General features: G+C 42.7%; 1 pseudogene; it reads right to left on the bottom strand.

Moving 5' to 3' along the window:
• Positions 1-3552: 3552 nt before the first annotated feature.
• On the bottom strand, positions 3553-4187 carry LOC102751422 (annotated as a pseudogene).
• Between the last annotated feature and the right edge of the window lie 17084 nt (positions 4188-21271).

The raw sequence follows: 21271 nt of genomic DNA, 5'->3' as shown, positions 1-21271 counted from the left end.
AAAAAAAAAAGTAGTCAACAGAATAAACTGGTGAATGGAATAGAATCAAGGACATGGAAATGGAGTGGACTGACAATTCTCAGGGGGAAGGGGATGTGAGGGGTGTGGGAAGAGATTGGAAAAAAATCTTATACCTATGGATGAAGACAGTGGCGGGGGGTAAGGGCATGGGGTGGGGTGGGAACTGGGTGGAGGGGAGCTATGGGGGAAAAAAAGAAAAACATCTTTAATAATCTGAATAATAAAGATTTATAAAATAAATATGGCAATGGAAGGAAATGACTTTTGGTGGTGAGCATGCAATACAGTGCACAGATATTGAATTATATTGTACATTTGAAATTTATATAGTGGTTTTAAAAGTAAATAGATAAAATTCACTTGGAAATAAAAAAGAATGAGTGAGTCAGATCTGATCTCTTGCCCTCATGAAATTGCAGTCCGATGGTGCTACAATCAAATAAATAAAATATGCTATCGCCAAACCCAGTACATAGTAGGCATTTAAGCAATGTTTATTTATTGATGACTAAATAAAAGAGTGAAGACAATTATTGCTCTGGGCCAGTTTGCATCAGGCAGGGCTGCTGTGTTGGATCACTCAGGCCACACATCCTGTACTCTCCCAGGGACTCCATTTACAGAGATAAGATGTGAAGCTTGACCATAGACTGGGCAAGGTGTAGGACTTTTAGAAATTGTGTCTGATACATAAGTTGGTTCTGTTTCCAGATGGTTGAGAATATTCCTTCCTAATTATTCTGCCTTAGAATAGCACACATCTCTAAAATGTTTCATAGCTGCTGTCACTTCTTTCAGAGTTCTCACAGCCCTTTGCATGTACTATGCACCACTGTTAGCACATTTGTCATCATTAGTATGTCTATTCCCTTTCTCTGGGCTTTGTAAGGCTCATCCTGGTATCCCCTGGCCCTCGACACAGAGCCTGGCACATAGTAGGTACTCAGGATCTGATTGCCAGGGGATGAGAAAATGTCCTGTAAGATGTCTCTAAACAGAGGCCCAGAAATTGCCTCCCAACTCCTTCTGTGTCTGAAATCTGAACCCTATTAGCAGTCCTCTTCCCCTGACCTTGATTTGAACTTTAGTCTTCTAAGCTGAAAAGAGAGAAAGGCACAGAATGGGAAGAGGAGCAGACATTTTTCTTAGCCCCATGAACCATCGTTCCCCCCTTGCCCATGCATTCCAGGGTAGATCAGCAGCCAGGTGGAGCGGGCTGATGTCCACCCTGATCCCTAATGGGAGCAGGAAGGTCTCATGGGAACCTACACGCCCACAGGGTGTGTGAAGCAACTGCTGAGGTCCGTCTTAAGACCCACACAACTGCTTCAGGGTTGGGAGACCTGGTGGGAGGAAAGCACATGTGAAAGACAACCTCCAGAGCACCAGTGGAGACTTTGCAGGCAGGGATAATGTCTGAAGGCCTTGGCTATCTTTCCAACTGGGGAGACCTGTGGAAGGAGGCCCCACAAGTCACTGAAAAGGCTGAGACTGGAATAAAACATGGAGGGAAGACCAGGTTGGGAAGTCACCACCTTCTCATGCCTCCTGAGGCAGAGAGGTAGAGGTAGAGATAGAAAGAAGGAAATATTTCCATACTATCCAAATATGAAAATGAGACAAGTGATTATGCTGCATTTCTCACATTCCTTCATCTCTCTAATCTGATTTTGGTAGACCCTGAGAAACACATGGACACTGATCCCAGAGAGAGGCTACTTGGCTCAAGTCTTAATTCCAGGAGTCTCATGAATTCCTTTCTAGGAAATGCTATAACCAATAATATGCATTCTGAAGTGACTGCAATGATTCTCTGTTCCAACCTCTCTGTTTTTCAGATAAAGTATCTGAATACTGCCATACCTTGTCCCAGGGAATGGAAAACTATTTGGGAGATGGAGTCTTGGGAGTCAAAGCAAAGTGATTACCTACCACATCCTTGGTGAAGAGGAGGCTTGTAAGGGCTCTCAGGTTCCATCATGACATTTTGTAGGATCTCATATTCCCTACAATATTGCCTTCAGTGTTTACTGTTACCAGGGACCACTGCCTGAAACGTTTAGTGATGGGGGAGGAAAGCAAGTGCCCAATACAGTGCCATTTGGTGTGCCCCTCCCACTCAAAGAGTCCCATCCTCTAAACCTGGCCTAGTCTGTACCTGGCAGATGTTCTAAGGAAAGAAGCAGAAGTGACTTTCTGCATTCCAGCACCATCTAGGGCCCTGGAATGGAATTTATAATGTTCCAAAGGTCCAAAGGAATGGCACAAAGTAAGGACTGGCACTTTCAGCCCATTCTGCAAGGTGTTGCCAAGCAGTGGGCTGAAGGCAAAGGGGTTATGCACATCTACCTTAATGGATTTTCTTTTGTCTCAGAGGCTCTAGTTATCCATAGAGCGAAACTGCACCTGTTCAGTTTAGCACCACTACTTAAAATCCCACCCCTTCCTGCTCTTGGTTGAGAGGGTCAGGGGACTAGAGAGAGGATGAGTAGAGAGAAATGGATGAGGTTTTGAAAAGGGCCAATGGATTTATTAGGTGGACTATGAAAGTTATCTCGACAAGTGTCATCAACCTTGTTTTACAGATGGAAACCTAGGACTAGAGAATATGTTGACCAAGTTCCTCAAAGGTTCTAAGAGGAGACATAGAAAGTCAAATTTCAGTTCCTGGAGTTAGTTTTATAGATCCAAAAGAATGTGGACAGCATGGAATGTGGTCTTTCCAGCATCATGGCACATGAGACCCTGAGGTTCCAGGACAAAGAGGGATGACACTAGAGTAATCTATCAACCTCAGTTAGGCCACACTATGATTTCAGGTACTTGTCTTCTTCTCTGTGTATTTTAATTGACCTTGTCTATGGGCTAGGGTGTTTCTAACAGCAAGAAACAGGAAGAGACTCACACTTATTTAATTGACAGACATTTAAAATCTTTCATAGAACATTTATATAATGAAATACTATGCAGCTGTAAAAAAGAAGGATCTCTTGCCCTATCTGGTTTGGCTCAGTGGATAGAGCATTGACCTGCATACTGAAGGGTCCCGGGGTCAATTCCGATCAAGGCCACATGCCCGGGTTGTGGGCTCGATCCCCAGTAGGGCGTGTGCAGAAGGCAGCCGATCAATGATTCCCTCTCATCATTGATGTTTCTGTCTCTCTCTCTCCCCTCTCCCTTCCTCTCTGAAATCAATAAAAACATTTTTTTTTTAAAAAGGAAGGATCTCACCCTAACCGGTTTGGCTCAGTGGATAGAGCGTTGGCCTGCGGACTCAAGGGTCCCAGGTTTGATTCCAGTCAAGGGCATGTACCTTGTTTGCGGGCACATACCCACTAAGGCGTGTGCAGGAGGCAGCTGATCAATGTTTCTCTCTCATCAATGTTTCTAACTTTCTATCCTTCTCTCTTCCTCTCGGTAAAAAATCAATAAAATATATTAAAAAAAAAATAAAAAAGGAAGGACCTCTTCCCCCCCCACCCCCCCGCAAATCAATATAAGGCTTTTATTGTACATCTTTATAGTTTCATAAACAGGTGTGACAAATCATTCAGCATCTTCGTGTTTCTATAGCTGGACAACTTAGATCTTATTCATCAGCCTGCTTAACTGTTCCTTTTTCAGAAACATAGATACCATCCAAAAATTTTCTGATATCCTTGTTTTTAACTGTTATGGCTTGCTGTATCAAAGCAGCTGAATTTGATACAAGTTCAAGGTCATTTCCTTCAAGAATCAACTCATCTTTCTGGGCTTGAGATACTGAATAAGCAATGCCTGACCTCATCCAAACTCTGCAGATGTATTTTTTGCCCAAGAACTTTCTAATTTCAACAAGAGAACCATTCTCCTGAATAACGATGTTGATGGGGAAGTGAGTGTACACAGACCTCATCTTGTAACGGAAGCCAGTGTAACATACTTGATCATGTTCTATACATGACTGCAGATAGTGTGAACTGTGGCCAGTTCCTTTCTATTTCCCCGCCATTGGTCAACCTGGAGCCTCTTCTTTTTCTTTCCAAGGAGACTGAGCTCTACATTGATGTGGTTGAAGTCCCTCCTCAGGGTGCCTCTGGGCCCTTCACAATAACTGTGCATCCCTTCAGAGTGATGTTCACATTTTCTGGGATGTCCACAGTCTGTTTGCTGAGAATGGCCTTCATCCTCACAGTATATGCAGAAAAGAGCAAGGAAAGATCTCTTATCCTTTGAGGCAGCAGGGAGGGACCTGGAGAGTATTATGCTAAGTGAAATAAGCCAGTCAAAGACAGACAAGTATTACATGATCTCATTCATATATGGAATCTAATGAACAAAATAAACTGATGAACACAATGGATCCAGATACATAAAAGCATGGAACATACTGATGAATCTCAGAGGAAAGTGGGGAGGGGGAAGAGGTGAACCAAATAACTAATATGCTTATATGCATGATCCGTGGACACAGACAATGGTACAGTGAAGGCTTTGGGGTAGGGGGTGTGGAGTGTAGAGGGTCAATGGAGAAAAAAAGGGATGTCTGTAATACTTTCAACAATAAAGATGAATTAAAAAAAATCTCACATAGAGGAAGTCTAGAGGCAGGATGGACTCTAGGTAAGATATACTCATCTGGATCCATTTCTTTGTGATTTGCTCAGCTTCCTTCTCCTCTAAGGGTTAATCTTGTTTCAGGTGTCTTCCCTCATGGTTTCAACATGGTTGCCATCAATTGCTGAGCCAATACATTTTCTTCTTTCACACACAGGCAGATAGGAAAAGCATGGAATAAAAATCCTTCCCTAGCACAAAATGTAAGTTTTTCCTCTTTACCTGATTAGCCACCTTAAGTCATTTGCCAATTTCTGGACAAATAGCTGTTGTTAAGGGAATGCCAGGTGGTGATTGGCTTAAATCGGAGATCTTGAACTGGTCAGGGAGATGAGATTGCTGTGATTGGGTCAGTGAGTTCAGAACCCACATATGAAGGCACATTGATAAGTGAGGGAGGGCAGAGACCCGAACAAAACTAGCTTCCTAGAAAGGAGAGAGAGATGAGAGATACTGGGTAGATACCCAAGCGAGTCCATTTTGATTAGCACTTAAGCATCCTAAAAGAGAGCTGCTGATATCTGAGGGAAAGATCAATGACCTCAGAGATGGAATAGTATGAAAACTACTTATCCTCTCTCCCTGGCAAGAGAAGTTGTGATGAGGTGGCAGGGTTGGTAGGCTGTATACTTGAAGCATAAGTTATAGCAATTTTTGCAGGAAATGACTGCATGAAGCTATTTCCTTATAAAGGAGCCATAAAACTGACAGGCTCCTAAGAGCTTTACAGTGGACCTTTGCAGAAAGGTTAAGTGCCTTGGCCAAGGTTAGAGTGTCATATCCTACACTAGAAACAGGTCTTATGGCTCATATTCCAGTGCTCTCTCCATAATCCCGGGGAGATGTCAGTGCGGTGAAAATGACATCAGCCCTTTGGTGGTAAAGGTATGAATGCAAATTTTAACCCTGGGCAAGTTCCTTAACTTCTTTAGGCTCCAGTTTACTCACTATTGTAATGAAGGAATTTTATTAGAAGATAATGAAAGTGCATTTCAATTCTAAGAATCTATGAATAGCTTTAAATCATGGTTCTCTTCCAAGAACCTGACAACACTTTTTCTATTAGGTCATTTAACTGCTGATTATTTGTTTAAATAGTTTCCCAGGAGTAACCCAGAACATCCTACATAATAAACCAGTTGTTAACTCATAAACAATATGGACAGGATTCATCATCATTATGCTTTCTAACTGAACATCCCTGGGGCCTCTGGTTGCTTGGACACTCTGGTTAATGGAGTGTTGTCAGGGATTCCCCATGTGGGTGACCACTTTTCCAAGAATTAGAAACAACAGACTTAACAGACACTATACTGGGAAAATGTGCTTTTAAATAAATGAAATAGAACTGTGAAGAATCAAATAACTTTGTGTTCTTCTTTCACCTCCCTTCTTATCTTGGTGTTCTTGTTCACCATCCCACACCCTATTACATAAAGATCTCAGCTTGAATCACTAATCTTCACTTAACTAGTTGAGATTTAGAGTGTTATGTTTCCTGGAGTATTTGTAGAAAATCTTAAAGCCTCCAGACCCAAAGAAGCACAGTTTGCCCTCCATGTCTGCAGGTTTTGTACCTGTGGATTCAACCAACTGTGGATTGGACATATTCAGAAAAAAATTGTTGCGTTGTTGTTGATGTGTACTATGTAGTTAGGCCTATGATGGTTGCATCTGTACTGAACATGTTTAGACTTCTTTTCTTATCATTATCCTCTAGTCTAAACAAAAAGGCCTAACAACTATTTACATAGTATTTACATTGTGTTAGGTATTAATTAGCAATCTAGGAGTGATTTAAAATATATGGGAAGGTGTGCATAAGTTATATGCAAATATTACACTATTTTATATATGGGACTTGAGCATCTGTAGATTTTGGTATCTGTAGGGGTCCTGGAATCTATCCCATGCAAATACTGAGGGATGACTGTATACAGCTAATGGTAGCATTTTTCTTTTTTTTTTTTGTCCTATGATGGTCCAGCATAAGATACATTACACTGCAGTGGTTCTCAAGCTTCTGGTCCTTTAAATACAGTTCCTCATGTTGTGACCCAACCATAAAATTATTTTTGTTGCTACTTCATAACTGTAATGTTGCTACTGTTATGAATCGTAATGTAAATATCTGATATGCAGGATGGTCTTAGGCGACTCCTGTGAAAGTGTCGTTCAACCGCCAAAGGCTCTTTGGCCCCTTGAGTGTGGCTCTTCCTAAGCCATAGGAGTACTCTAATTAAGTTAATAACAATGTACCTACCTATATAGTTTAAGTTTAAAAAATTTGGCTCTCAAAAGAAATTTCAATGACCCACAGGTTGAGAACCGCTGCATTACAGGGACAAAGCAGTCTTTTTAGCGTACCACAAAGCATAGAATCTATTCTGTTTCCAAGAGGGATAATAAAACCTCAAAGTTTCAGGCCTCCTTTGGAACATGAGTTGGTGCTATAAGGAAGGCATGCAAGAGAGGAAGAAAAAAGAGTTTCTACAGTTTCGGAAAATTTATGTTCAGTGTTCTCACTTAATTCCCTCACAATGACTTTATGTTATCCTGCTGAGGAGAAGATAAATGACTTGTATATACATACCCTTAAGAAGAAAAAAACACAGAACAATAGGTAGAGTAAAATTTTATTTGGAGTAGTCAGAATAGTCTAGGCCAGTGATCGGCAAACTCAGTCAACAGAGCCAAATATCAACAGTACAACTATTGAAATTTCTTTTGAGAACCAAATTTTTTAAACTTAAACTATATAGGTAGGTACATTGTTATTAACCTACTTATATAGTTTAAGTACTGTTGATATTTGGCACCTCCCCTGTGCTGCGTATCCTGTGGCCCTCCTGTGCCACATCTCTGTCGCCCGACCCACCTACACCCCCCACTTCTTCTAACGCCACTTCTTCAAAATAGACTTGCCCAGGCCGAAAACCGACTTCCACACATGGGCCATGAAGTTTCAATCATACTGTATGTGTGTGCCTGCACGTGTTATTTTGTGAAAGAGCCACACTCAAGGGGCCAAAGAGCCACATGGCTCTTTGGCCCCTTGCGGGTGGCTCTTCCTAAGCCATAGGAGTACTCTAATTAAGTTAATAACAATGTACCTACCTATATAGTTTAAGTTTAAAAAATTTGGCTCTCAAAAGAAATTTCAATCGATGTACTGTTGATATTTGGTTCTGTTGACTAATGAGTTTGCCAACCACTTGTCTAGGCTATTCTTTAGTAACAGCAAATCTCAGAAACTTAACATGACTAAGGTTTATTTCTTGCTCACATCATGGTCAGTATGTGTCAGTTGGCTCTTTGGTGTGGCTTTCTTCCAAGTGGCGACCTGGAACCCATGCTGCCTTCATTTTATAATTCCATTTAGCCATGGGATGAATCTGAGTCACCAAGGAGAAACGATTCTCAGTCATAACTCTTGGACCAGAAGTGCATGTGACTTCTACTCACATTCCTATTGACTACAACTCAGCTACATGTTCCCAACCTAATTGCAAGGATAGCTGGGGAATATTTTCTTGCTACATGCCTAGGATTAAGTCATAATGTGGTGAATACATATTTTGACATGATTTTTGCTACATTATTTATGTGAGAAGGAAAATAAAACTTTTGGTGTACCTGTGAATATGTATTTACACAAATATAAAGAGAACAGTGTGGAAGGATATGCAGTAAAGTGACCTCTAAGGAAAGCAGTGGGATTGACAAGGTAAGATAAGATAGAACTAAAGGAAATTTTTAGGATTCAATACTCTTTTTGTATTACATTAAATTTTTTTTAGAATGGTGTATTTATAAATTACCTGTATTATTAAACAAAAACCTCCTCTCCCAATACACATAATAACATACTCCAAAATGCACTATGTCCTCCCACAGTCTCTACTTTTTAGGAGGTTTTTTTTTCTCTAGTCTGCTGGGACTGATGTTGGTGACTCAGATTATTTAATGATTTCCTATTGAGAAGGATTGCTTTTTTCACACTTAACAAAGGGATACAGAGGTTCTAGGAAGAATGTTTGGATCATTATCAACCTTTTTTCCTCTAGCCCAGAGACATAAAGATCAGAGGGAGAGCTACTTAAGCTATAGTTGCATCAAGCACTCAAACGACATTGAGAACCTGTCTCTCTCACTTTGCTCTCTTCAGCACTGGCTTCATCTTTTGGGAGGCTCCTCTTCATGGTGGCAAAGTGGATCATAAGCACCTTCTAAGGTGGGGCCTCGGAGAAGATGGGTGTTCCTCAGTATATGTGGTGAGGTAGGTTAGGAATGGCTGGAAAGCCTGAGGAATTGAGCTGGGTGATGATATTTGTGTGGAATCTAGTTTGGGCTGTTACATGGAAACACTCTTTTTGGCCTGAGTCATTTTTGCACTTGCAGCTCAGGAAGGTGGAGGAGTCCCAGCAGGAGCCAGGATCTGCAAATCAAGCCGCCATCCGGTGAACCATGCCCTCTCGACATTTTGACGAGAGAGCACGGTGCTGTGGTCATGCTGGCCTCCAGGTCACTATTGGGCTTTGGATTTGCCAATCCCTGCTGTCTGCTTTATAATGGCATATGTTGATCCATGCTGGCTGATAATGCACCCAGCGGGTCTCCAAGATACCTATAGAGGCTGTCCTCCTTCTGAGCCCAGTAACATGCTGCATGTCCCCTTTGCTATCAGTTTCACAGTGCAGGGACCTTGGAATGTCACCCAAGACCTGATTTTCTCTCTGAACACATGGAGACCTTCTCACAGAGATCTGAGACCACCTTAACCCCAAGGCTTTATGTAGTTGGGGTGGAAGAGATGGGATGACTCATAATTTTCAGAGAGGAACTCAGTGACTCTCATGTCATCCCAATGAGATGGTAAGAGGATCTATCAGACACTGTGATCCTGATTGGTTAAAACCCATGGATGGACACTGGACAGGAGTCAAAGAGTGACAGAGGGAGAGCACCAACTTTATGAAGGTCACATGGCTATTTTCTTCATTTTTTAGTTTTGACAGACTGAGGTGACCATGACTCAGAACTTGGTTCCTCTATTTCTTCACCTCCTTGATGGCTTCCTCTGAGTGAAGTGCGAGGGCAAAACCCAGATAAGGACAGAAAGACAAGAAGAGCATGGGGCTGGGTGCTGTGACCAATTTTTAGGTTTAAGAAGTTTATCACTTAATGTTTATCATTTAGGGAGTTAGAGTGCCTAAGCCACAAGACCCTTTAGGGTTCTCTATTGTTATTTCTTTTTGTACATTTTTCCTGGAGAGCTGCCAAGTGTAGTTATAGAGCAGTGGTGTCCCAGTCACAAGTTATTCCCCAGCCATAGAGCCAAAGGAGACAGGAGGGGGGTAGTGGTCAAGTAGACATGTAATTCTATAAAACCCCAGAGGACACTTATCAGGCTCCTTGGAGGCAATTTTGGTTCAGTCCATGCAGGGATGTTTATCATCCAGAGCTGTCCCTACATGGAACAGGCTGTTTTATGAGATAGTGAACACCTTGTCAATGAAAATGGTCAAGCAATGGCAGAAGGATGAGCAGACAGGGAAACTGTGGAGGAAATTCCTGAACAAGACCGAACTCTAAGGACTCATGGAATTCCATGAGTTTATGACTCAGTGGAATGAAATCCTTCCAGGCTCAAGATATATTTGGCTCCATTGCTGTCCTTTCTCTGGTCCTGTTTCTGGCCTGGATGGCCTGGCTGAAATCCAGGAAGTGTGAGCACTGGGCCAGGCCAGGCAGTGCCTTGCAGAGTAGGTGAACCTGCTGGGACTTCCTCTCAGATCCTCATCAACAAATGCTTGAATTAATCTCCAGGGCTGTGAGCATTCCCATGTTCTCCTGAACTGAGTGCATTGTGCCACTTCCCAACTTCCCACTCCCCCAAATCTACAGAGCTATTGATTTTATTTTCACCCTCAGAGGAGACACATGTGAGGAGAAAGAGGCTTAGCTATCCCGAGGTCCCTAAGGAAGCATGCTTGAGAGTGGTAAAGCTGAAGAAAGGAATTTTTCTTCTATCTTCTGTTATCTATTCCATTGGAATAAACTGGGCAGGGAATATAGGAGAGTGAGCAGGGAGGGGGCATGCAGGTACTGACTGGGTTTATTGTGTGTCTGGATATTTCATCCCCAATCCAAAGTGAAGATAAGAATAAGCGAAGGCATGAGGCTACTAGGTAAGAGAATGTGTGGAATTGAGCCCAAAATCAGAATCCCAAAATGTCTGAGCTGCAAGAGATACTCCAAATTATCTGTCTCTCCATCCATTGTACAGGTGAAGAAATTGAGACTCAAAGAAATACAGTGTTCATTAAATTAGCATTAAAGGCAGGCTGGGGTCACCTGGCCCACCCTGGGTTGTTTCTCCTATGCCAACTTGGAAGACAACTTCCTTCAGAGCCCCATGGCACCAGACTTTATAATGCTAAAGACAACTCACCTTGCACAGAACCTTTCAAAAGTACTTTAGCATTCCTTTCACAAACTCTATTTCATTCTATTTCATTCTATCTTCATCCCAGCCCTGCAAGTAAGTGAGGACTCCTACAGCAGTAATGAAGGGTTCTGATCGTAGAGAATTCCACCTGTGCACAGGTTGTGAGGACCATGGGTATGACTACACACATGGTAGGCATGTTGAGCACCTCCACAGTGGCCTGGGCATCATTGCCCTCCTGGTGCCCCTTTCTCATGCCTCTTTTTGGAGAGAACATGTTCATTTGCCCATCTTCCCTGTCATTTATCAATCATTGGCAGAGTTTTCAATTAGTCTCCCTGACTTACAGCACTCCAGTCTTGGAGCTAGTGGAGCACTTCAGTGACAAAAATCAGTGGAGACTTCTTAGAGCTGTTATCAAGGCCCAAAAGGAACATTTTCTGCTGCATCAGAAGCTTTCTGCTACCGCACAGCTGTAAGCCCTTTAGAATGTGTGCTGTGACTTTTGACAGATGTTGGGCCAGGCATGACAGAATGCACAAAGTAAGACTGTTACCCCATTTTGCCTTTTATCATCCTATATGATTGGAAAAAGGAAGTCAGGACATCAGATCTCCACATTCTCCCCATTTGTCCCTCCTTAAGGCTCAAGAGCCAGAGTCTCAAAGCTGGGAGGGCTTTGAGCAGGGCTGTGCCAACTCTCCTTCAGCCCCTCATGGCTCTGGCACAGTGTCTGGAACAGTTGATACCTCTTCCTGCAGGCAACACTGAGCCCACTGTCCCCCTCTCCTGGGCTCCATCCACCATCTGCTGTCCTCCTGAGCCTAATGAGTCTCTCCTCCCAGGTGTGTACTCAAGACCTTATGAAAATCACCCTAGACACAGGGAGATTGATCCCACACACCAGGAAGGTGACTCCCCAGCCTTTCCTGGGCACCTGTTCCATCACCTCTCCCACACTCACTGTCCGGAAATTCTTTGTTGTTGCCCAAATACCATAGGCTGAAGGCAGTTCCTCTTTCTAACCACTCAGATGGTCAGCAGCACCCAGGGGCCAAAAGAGAATGGGAGAGAAACTCCAAACCTGGCCATGTGTCTCATGACCTGTGTTTGCTTGTCCTTCCTTAAGGGTGCTCACAGTTGTTCCTACTTATAGAGTGCTTTCCCACTCACCATTTGTTTGGTCTTTGTTGCTGAGGAGAACATTGAGCTGGAATTCCTAAAGTGGAGATTATGACAGTGAAGGGGGTTAAGGGACTGGGTCAGAGTCAAAAAGTCAGTGACTAGTAGGGTTGGGTTCTAGTCATTTAACCCCCATCTGTGGCTTTTGCTCTACAGACTCTCTTTTCTCACCTTCTTATGAAGTCTTTCAGTTCTATAGCTTCATGGCTGCCTTTAGTCCCAACTCCTCCCCCTTTTGAATCCAGCATCCCTGAATAATATTGATGCACCAGTCCATCTCAGTCACATTGTAAACACACACACCTCATATACACACACATTACCCCCATACATTCTCCTCACATTACACACATACATACACCACACCACACACACACACACACACACACACACAAACCATGAAGACTGAACACATGAGAAGTAAATAACATCATGAGAAAAAGAAGGACAAAGATAAAGACCAATAAGTAGAGAAACAAAGAGAAATGGAGAACAAAGAGAGGTGGGTGAGAGGAGAGGAAAAGAGGACAGGTGATAATGAGCAAAGAGAGAAGAAAGATCAGAGCTTTGGAGTCAGAAGGCCAGGATTCTGAATATAGTTTTACCACTTACAGGCTGAGCTACTTGAGGAAGTCACTTAACTTCTCTGAGCTTTATTTTCCCATCTATAAAATGGGCATTATTTTTTAAATTACTATTCATTATGTGTCACCTTCTAGGTACCTGGGATATACCAATAAACAGAAGAGTTAAAAAAAATCCTGCCTTCTTGTGTATGGATAGAGATGGAAAATAAAATAAATATAATAAGCAAAGAATTTAGCATGTTCATAGATAAATGGTATATGGTGTTAGCCTGGCTCTTCTGAGAAGCAAACACCAAGTCAGGTCAACATACAAGGAGTTCCTTAGAGGAAATGCCTGTGTGAAAGAAAGTAGAAAGGCTGCCAGAGAAGGCTTGGAGGAGCCATAGACCACCATGCAAGCCTGACCCTTAGTGAGAGAGAGAGGGAGAGAAGGTTGGGTGGAGACATCCTGGTTTGGCCAAAGCTAGACATCAGGAGTCTTTGATGTACTCAGTCACTGACTGGGAACAGGCTAACTCAGTGATGGATTTAAAATTATTGTAGCTTAGGCCCTTGGCAAATAATGTGGCCTGGAGATGGAGGTCTGTAGCATGTGTTTTCATGGCTGCTGCATATAAGAAAGAATATTTGAAAACATGGAGCAGGATAAGGAAGATGGGGAGTGCTGGAATGTGGACAGATTACAGTTTCCATGGGGTGGTCAGGGTAGGTCTCACTGAGAAGGTAATAGTTGAGCAAAGATTTGGAGGAGGTGTGGGAGGTCTTTCAGAGGTCATTGCCACCACTGTGTTGACATCATCATGCTGTCGGTCCTGCTTGGGAAAGTACTTTGTAAATGGTGCTTAGAACTGACAGAGAAGAAACAAATAACTGTCACTTGTCCTGGCATCTTAGACTGACATGTCCTCAGAGAAGAGATGCTGGCCTCTATCCCAGACCATGTTGGACCCCTCTGTCGGGAGAAGTCTCGAGGACCCCACTCCCATTTTATTTGGAAAAGCAAGCATTCTGTTTCTAGTACATGCCACTCTCAGTGGTCCATAACTCTCTGAAGAGCCAAAAACAAAACAAAAACAAAAAAAGTCCCAAAGATCCCCAGAGGATGGGAGTCTTATTTTCAGCCTAACAATGGGAAATAACATGAAATTCTCTTTTCTCAGACACCTAGATAAATGTGTTATTATCCGTGAGAACTGGACTTACCAAGAGCTCCGGATAAGATATCATTTTTATCTCTGCGTCATCCTGGAGGACAGTGTGTCATTAGTAACATTTAAGGGCAAGAAGGAATGGGCTGGAAGTCACCAAGTATCTATTCTGTGCCAGTAATTTATTTGATTTTCATGAATTTCTGAGTATTCAATCCATTTTACAAAAATAGAAAACTGAGGCCCACAGGAATCCACAGTTGGTAAGTGATGGAATGGGATTCAAACCCAGGCTATGTTTCTGAAGGCCACACTCCTTCCTCTTGCTCCTTACTATACTGCTTTCCCTAATGGCAATATTTCACCATTTCTCATTATACCTCTAACATTGAGTTGGATTTTAATTATTTGTCTGAGGGTTTGTCTCCCCCACTCTCTCATCTCTTCTCTAACCATTGCATGTTCCTATGGTGGACCATATTGGTTTCTGCTTGGGCCGCAGCACATTTAAGGGGCCTTGATGCAGGAGGCTCTCAAGCTAGGTAATAGATGGCCAACCCACAGTCAACCAGCTGTCTGTACTTTCCAGATGAGAGAAGGTTGGCAATATACTTCTGTATTCTTTGGAGCTAGAGTTCTTAAATAGGACTCTATATCAGAATTACCGAAGGGAAGTTATTAAAATACAGATTACCAGGTCTTTCCATTGGAAATTCTGATTTTGTAAGTTCAAAGTCAGCCCAAGGATCTGCATTTTAGTAAGCACTACTACTATTTGAGAACATACAGCCATTGGGCAGTGGCTCTACTGGTTTCTAGAAAATGCCCAGGTGACCCCTCTCTAGCTTTAGTCATAGGACAAGCACCTGGTTCAAAGTAGAAGGGAATTTGGAGATCTAGGGTGGCTCATGCACTTCCCTCATGTGGTAACGCTTCATCACACAAACCAGAATTGCACCTGTAAATCCTCCGAGAAAGGTGGGCAAACTTACCCACTACTTGACCCTGTCCCTGAGATGTACTCTATTAGTTCGTGGAGACCTCAGGGTCTTTTTCACCCCATTCCCCTCCTTGGCATATGAACAACTTTTTGCTTGAGAATAGAAGTGATAGTTTGTGGGCATGTGACTAATAGTTCCAGAGCCAGATGTGGAGCCAGGTCTCCTGATTCCCAAGTCAGGCCTCCTTCTTACTTTTCTTGCTTTCTTAAAAATAAATCTTTATTGTTCAGATTATTACAGATGTTCCTCTTTTCCCCCCCATAGCTCCCCTCCACCCAGTTCCCACCCCACCCCCTGCCCTTACCCCCTACTGTCCTCGTCCATAGGTGTAAGATTTTTGTCCAGTCTCTTCCTGCACCCGTCACACCCTCTTCCCCCCCGAGAATAGTAATCTTGGTTGTAGGTTCTTGCTATTCATCACTTTGAATATTTCTTGCTACTCCCTTATGGCCTGCAGTTTCTGTTGAGAAATCAGCTGACAGTCGTATGGGTACTCCCTTGTAGGTAACTAACTGGTTTTCTCTTGCTGCTTTTAATATTCTCTCTTTGTCTTTTTCCCTTGGCATTTTAATTATGATGTGTCTTGGTGTGGTCCTCTTTGGATTCCTTTTGTTTGGGATTCTCTGCGCTTCCTGGATTGAAAAATAAAAAAAAAAAAAAATCTATATGTGACAGGGCACCAGAGTTAAGTTAGGGTTTTTCAAAATCCTGACATGCTGAGCTCAAAAGGATCACCATCACTGCTCTAGTCTGCTGTTGGATCTCTGTATATTATTCTTTATTTCAGTCAGTGTATGCTTAATTTCTAATTGGTCCTTTTTCATATCCTAGAAGTTCTCACTCTATTTCTCAGAGGTTTCTAGAAGATTCTTGAATAACCTTATAACCGTGGTTTTGAACTCTATATCCAATGGTTTGCTTTCCTCCATTTCTTTCATTTGTGACCTGTTTCTTTGTCTCTGCATTTTGGCTACTTTCCTGTGGCTTTGTCTATGTATTAGGTAGAGCTGCTATGTCACCTGGAATTGTTAGAGTGGCCTTGTGTATTATGTGTCCTGTAGAGCCCTGTGGCTTTGCCTCCCCAGTCACCTGAGCTGGGCACTCTAAGAGTGGGGTGGGGTGGGGCCTCAGAGAATCACCAGGGTGGAGCAAACAGCAATGGCTGCCAGTCTGCTCTGCCTTGGAAAGGTCCAGGTGTCTGTGTCCTGCAGCCCCCACGCAGGAACAATGACTACTGCAAGCATCTCTGCGAGAAAGCCGCCCTCATATTCCGGCCCGATGCCAGACAGTCCAGTTTCTCTCTGTATGAGTCTGGGTCCCCAAATTCTCACCGAGAACTGGAGTTCAGAGCAGTTGGGAGCTTGTTTCTCCCTCCCGACTGAAAAACACAACAGTGTACCAGCTGCCAGCCCCTTTCACTCACGTCTGTGCCTCGTACCTCTGCTCTTCCGCACCTCTGGACCTCCTACTGGACTCAGTGCACTTTTATCTTTCCTTCTAGTTGTAGAATTTCCTCTCAGCCAGCCTTCCTGTGGTTCTAAATGGTATTCGTTTTGTCTTTTCATTGTAGTTTTAATTTTGTTGTGCGTGGCAGCAAATTTAAGTGTTTACCTATGTCACCATCTTGGTTCTCTCCTCTTTTCTTTAAGCTTGCAGATGCATGCTTCCCTCATGCCCCATGTCCATCTGTTCATCTTGGACCAGCAGGCCTGCCAACTCTTTCTGAAGATGTTCAGGGGTGCATGCTGGGCCTGGACAGTGAAGAACTCTGGGAATTTGCATCCCCAGTCCAAATATCCTCAATATTCAGCAGGGGTAATACCAACTAGGACAGTGGTCTGCAAACTGTGGCTCGCGAGCCACATGCGGCTCTTTGGCCCCTTGAGTGTGGTTCTTCCTAAGCTTTAGGCGTACCCTAATTAAGTTAATAAGAATGTACCTACCTATATAGTTTAAGTTTAAAAAATTTGGCTCTCAAAAGAAATTTCAATCGTTGTACTGTTGATATTTGGCTCAGTTGACTAATGAGTTTGCCGACCACTGAACTAGGACATTCCATGTCAAGTCTTTAATAATTTATATTGTTTAAATTCTATACAAATAATGGAAGTTTGGAGGCAAGCATACATCAAGAAAAAATTTTCAGGAGAAAATTTAAAGTCAATTTTCCAAAGCTTTGGTTAATATCACAGTTCAGAATAGAATGAGATTCAATTGAAACCACCATGAAAATGGACACAGCTAATTTCTAAAGCATTGAGATAAGTTATCTTTAAGTGTTACCAGCCTTTTCTTCTCCCTTCTATCATCTCTTCTTTCTAAGGCTCTTCTCCCAAAAGAGGCTGTTTTATTTATTTATTTATTTGATTTTTTTTTTTTTTTTTTTTTTTTACAGAGAGGAAGGGAGAGGGATAGAGAGTCAGAAACATTGATGAGAGAAACATCGAATGGGTGCCTCCTGCACACCCCCTAGTGGGGATGTGCCCGCAACCAAGGTACATGCCCTTGACCGGAATCAGACCTCGGATCCTTCAGTCGGCAGGCCAACGCTCCATCCACTGAGCCAAACTGGCCAGGGAATTAAAAGGCTGTTTTAATTTGCTACTATCCTTCCTTCCCCACACAATGACACTCACATTCTGAAACATTGGCTACTGGCCTGCCACTTATAGCTCCATTTGTCCTGAAGTCATCTCCTTTCCTCAGAACCTTCAGTCTCAGGTCCATATCAGGACCCCAATATTTCTATAGCTTCATCCTATGCTCCAAATGGCACAGAGCTGGGAATAATAATATCTTAGTTATTTTATGTTTAATTTTTGGTGCTTTATGCTCTGGAATTGTTTTCTGAGCTATGATCTACCTTCCCTTTGTTGTGCCTCAGTTTCTTCATCTCTAAAATGATATTTGGATTGGTTGGTCACTAACAGCCTATTAATGACCCAATAGTGTTAACACTGAAATATTGTTTCTTCCCCTTGCCTCTCATTTTATTTCCTCTCCTCCTCCTTAGACTTAGCTGTCACAAGCACACAGAGTAATTTCCCACTCTCCAGGAAGTCCTCAAATAAAGCTTATTTTTTAATGGATGTGGGAGGAGCTGCATATTATTCTTTTTCCAGATAATGACAGAAGAAAAAATAACTACAAAAAAAACCCCACAAAAAACAAAAATGGAAGCAAATCAAAACAGGAAAATCTACCCTTGGAGGAATAGGTGGGGTGAAAGTTCAGCACTCACTGCATTCTGAGGAACTTCAGCCCTTGAAGTTTTGTGTTTTTATTTATTAGAATTTTACAACAAATAACTGAAGAAGAGAAGCTGGATGGCGCTGACAGGTGGAGCTATGGTGGGAAGTCACTCCTGCCCAACAAAGGCTCTGTCTAAAAATACCCAGCCAGGACCACACCGTTTCCATAAACAGATGGACACCATGGGCCTGGCGGAGGGGCAAAGGAAATTGTATCTGACAGTGATAACAATCTGGCATATCTGAGAGCTTCACATCCTGGACGAGTCCAGCCTGCTGCCCAGATCCTCTGCTTGTGCAAATGAGGTGGCTGTAAATAGAATTTTCCTGCCGCCCACTGAGGCCGCTCCTCCCAGGGGCCCACAAAACATCTCTCATGCCCACCAGCACTCCCATGGTATCCACAAAGAGAAGGCAGATGAGGTGTGGAGGTTGCTGGTGGGGTAGAGGAGACAAGGTGGGGCCCCAGGAGGACTCCATGGCCACCCTCAGTCCAAGCTGTGGCCACAAGCAGATGACATGTGCCATGTGCCTATACTCATGACTTTCAGGAAGTCTTGCTTAACTTCTTTTGATCTAACTTTCCAGATCTGTAAAAAGGAGGGGCATGATTCTAGAAACAGTGTGGTCAGTTTTAAGAGATACAGATATACCTTAAGAAGGATAATAACCAAGTAGTAGGGTCAAGTTAAGAGGGGACCAGAGATGTGAATGTTCTGTGGGGACCCATCAGTATTTGAAGGATTCTCCGTGAAAAAAAGATGTGATTTGTTGTACATAGTTTCACAGTGCAGAAAGAGAATCAGGTGGTGAAAGTAAAAATGTACGTCATAACCATGATGTTTCATTGTCAGAGTTGCCTAGACTGAGTGGGGTCACCAGGAGCATGGCATCCCTCATGATGTAAGCATAGCAACAGAGCTCGGGAGACTATCTCCAGGTGTTGGATGGGGGAGACTTTGGGTAACTTCTGGGGTTGGGCATGGTCATTGATGCCTGTGTGAAGCGGTGTGGTTTGAAGTGGTCCCCAGGAACACCAGTCCTGTCTGGGCTCAGTGAGGTCACCTGAAGGGTCACAAACATCATGTGAAGATTCTCTATGGAATATCTTGCATCCACATTACTGTAAGAGGACTGCTTGCTCTTTGCCCTGTGGTTAGGGAGACAGGCGATGGAGTCGCTGTGGGGCTCTCCTCCCCCACATCATTATGCTGCTGCGCATTCCAGCTGTGGCTCCACTTTTCCTGTGTTTAATTTCAGTGCACTTATTCCAGCTATTATTATCATGGTGATTATTATTTATGGAGTGCTGACAGAGGGCTTGGCAACACAGCAGATAAAGAGATGCGATACATGCCTTCCAGCTGTTGTGACTATAGCCACCTCCTCCCTTTGTTCTGGAAGATTCTGAAAGACTTCTCCTTCCCCCCTTAGGTCTTGGAGGGATTAAGACAATAAGAACAGTGTGCAGCATGTATAACAGTGTCAGTTTGGGAGCTGTAAACATACGGATTCTGGGGCTCCACTCCAGATCTCCTGAATCAGAATCTGAGTGTGCCCTGGGCTCTACAGTTCAGCATATTTCCCCAGAAGATTCTTAGGTCCAAGGAGAAATTCTGCTCTAGAAAAATCATTGAGTGGAAAAGAAAAATGAGGAAACAGGCAGGGTATGAACATGGTATCTGCTCTCCTGGACCAGCTAGCAAGAACGGTTTGGTGAAGAAATACTGCCCATCCCTGTTTTAAAACACTGATAATGGAATATAATATGAGTTAGAAAGCTGGCTTGGTATTGCTTGGTTTTATACTCCAAAACATTTGGAATAAAGGGATGTATGTGAAAGGGGTCTTAGTAATAAAATATTGCAAGTAATTTTTATAAAGCTGATAATAGTAACCATAGTTTATTGAGTGTGTGCTACTAGTATTTGCTTGACATTCTTCTAAGTGCCTTCCATGCATAGAACTCATTTAATGTTCAAACAACCCTTGGAAGTCTGTACTAATAGTATCTCATTTTGCAGATGAGAAAACTGAGGCATAGAGAGGTTAAATAAATTGCTTGAGATAAGAAAGCTGGCAGGTGGAACCAGGATTCAACCCCAGGCAGTCTGCCTTCCCAAACTTACACTATGCTGACTTTTCATGGGATAAAATGAGGCTACATTTGATAAACTGTTTTGTACTGTGGTATCTACTTTATTCATAGAAGAAATTCTGAGTTGTCTCCTGTGTTTAGACTCTCTTATAGTTATTGGGACTATATAGGTCAGTGATGACGAACCTTTTGTGCTCGGCGTGTCAGCATTTTGAAAAACCCTAACTTAACTCTGGTGCCATGTCACATATAGAAATTTTTTTGCTATTTGCAACCATAGTAAAACAAAGACTTATATTTTTGATATTTATTTTATATATTTAAATGCCATTTAACAAAGAAAAATCAACCAAAAAAAATGAGTTCGCGTGTCACCTCTGACACGCATGTCATAAGTTCGCCATCATTGATGTAGGACCTCATAATTTGGAGTCTAAAGACATCTAACTCAATTATATTTATTTCTTTATATTTAAATGCAGAATTGGGGTTTTTATACAAGATGCTCAACTTGCTTATGTAAGTAGCAAGGTGTCATCACAGAGGTGATATTGCGGCTGATTCTTGTGTTCAGAGAAAAGGGAGAAGTGAATTCCAGGGAAAGGAAATGACACATGTAAAAATTAAACAGGGAAAAAAACTGTGGCTGTCTGGTGGGTTGTAATCCAGGGACTGTGGCGTTCAGGGACTGTGTGTGTAACACAGGGACAGTGATGTTCAGGGGGCAAGAAGTGAAATTGATAAGTTGGGCTTGGGAACAAATTGTGCCAACCTTGAAAGCTAATGAGGGCACTTGAGTTTATTCTTTCAGTATTGGGGGAACCACAGGAGGGACATCATAGTCATAAGATGATTGGTGACAGTGGAAAAGAGTTGAGATTAGAGGAAGAAGAGGGCCCAGGAGACCAGCTGTAGGCTGTGGAAAAAACCCAGGGA

Source organism: Myotis davidii, unplaced genomic scaffold, assembly GCF_000327345.1.
Source record: "Myotis davidii unplaced genomic scaffold, ASM32734v1 scaffold575, whole genome shotgun sequence".
NCBI classification, from domain to species: domain Eukaryota; kingdom Metazoa; phylum Chordata; class Mammalia; order Chiroptera; family Vespertilionidae; genus Myotis; species Myotis davidii.
This window is presented reverse-complemented; position numbering and strand designations above follow the sequence as displayed.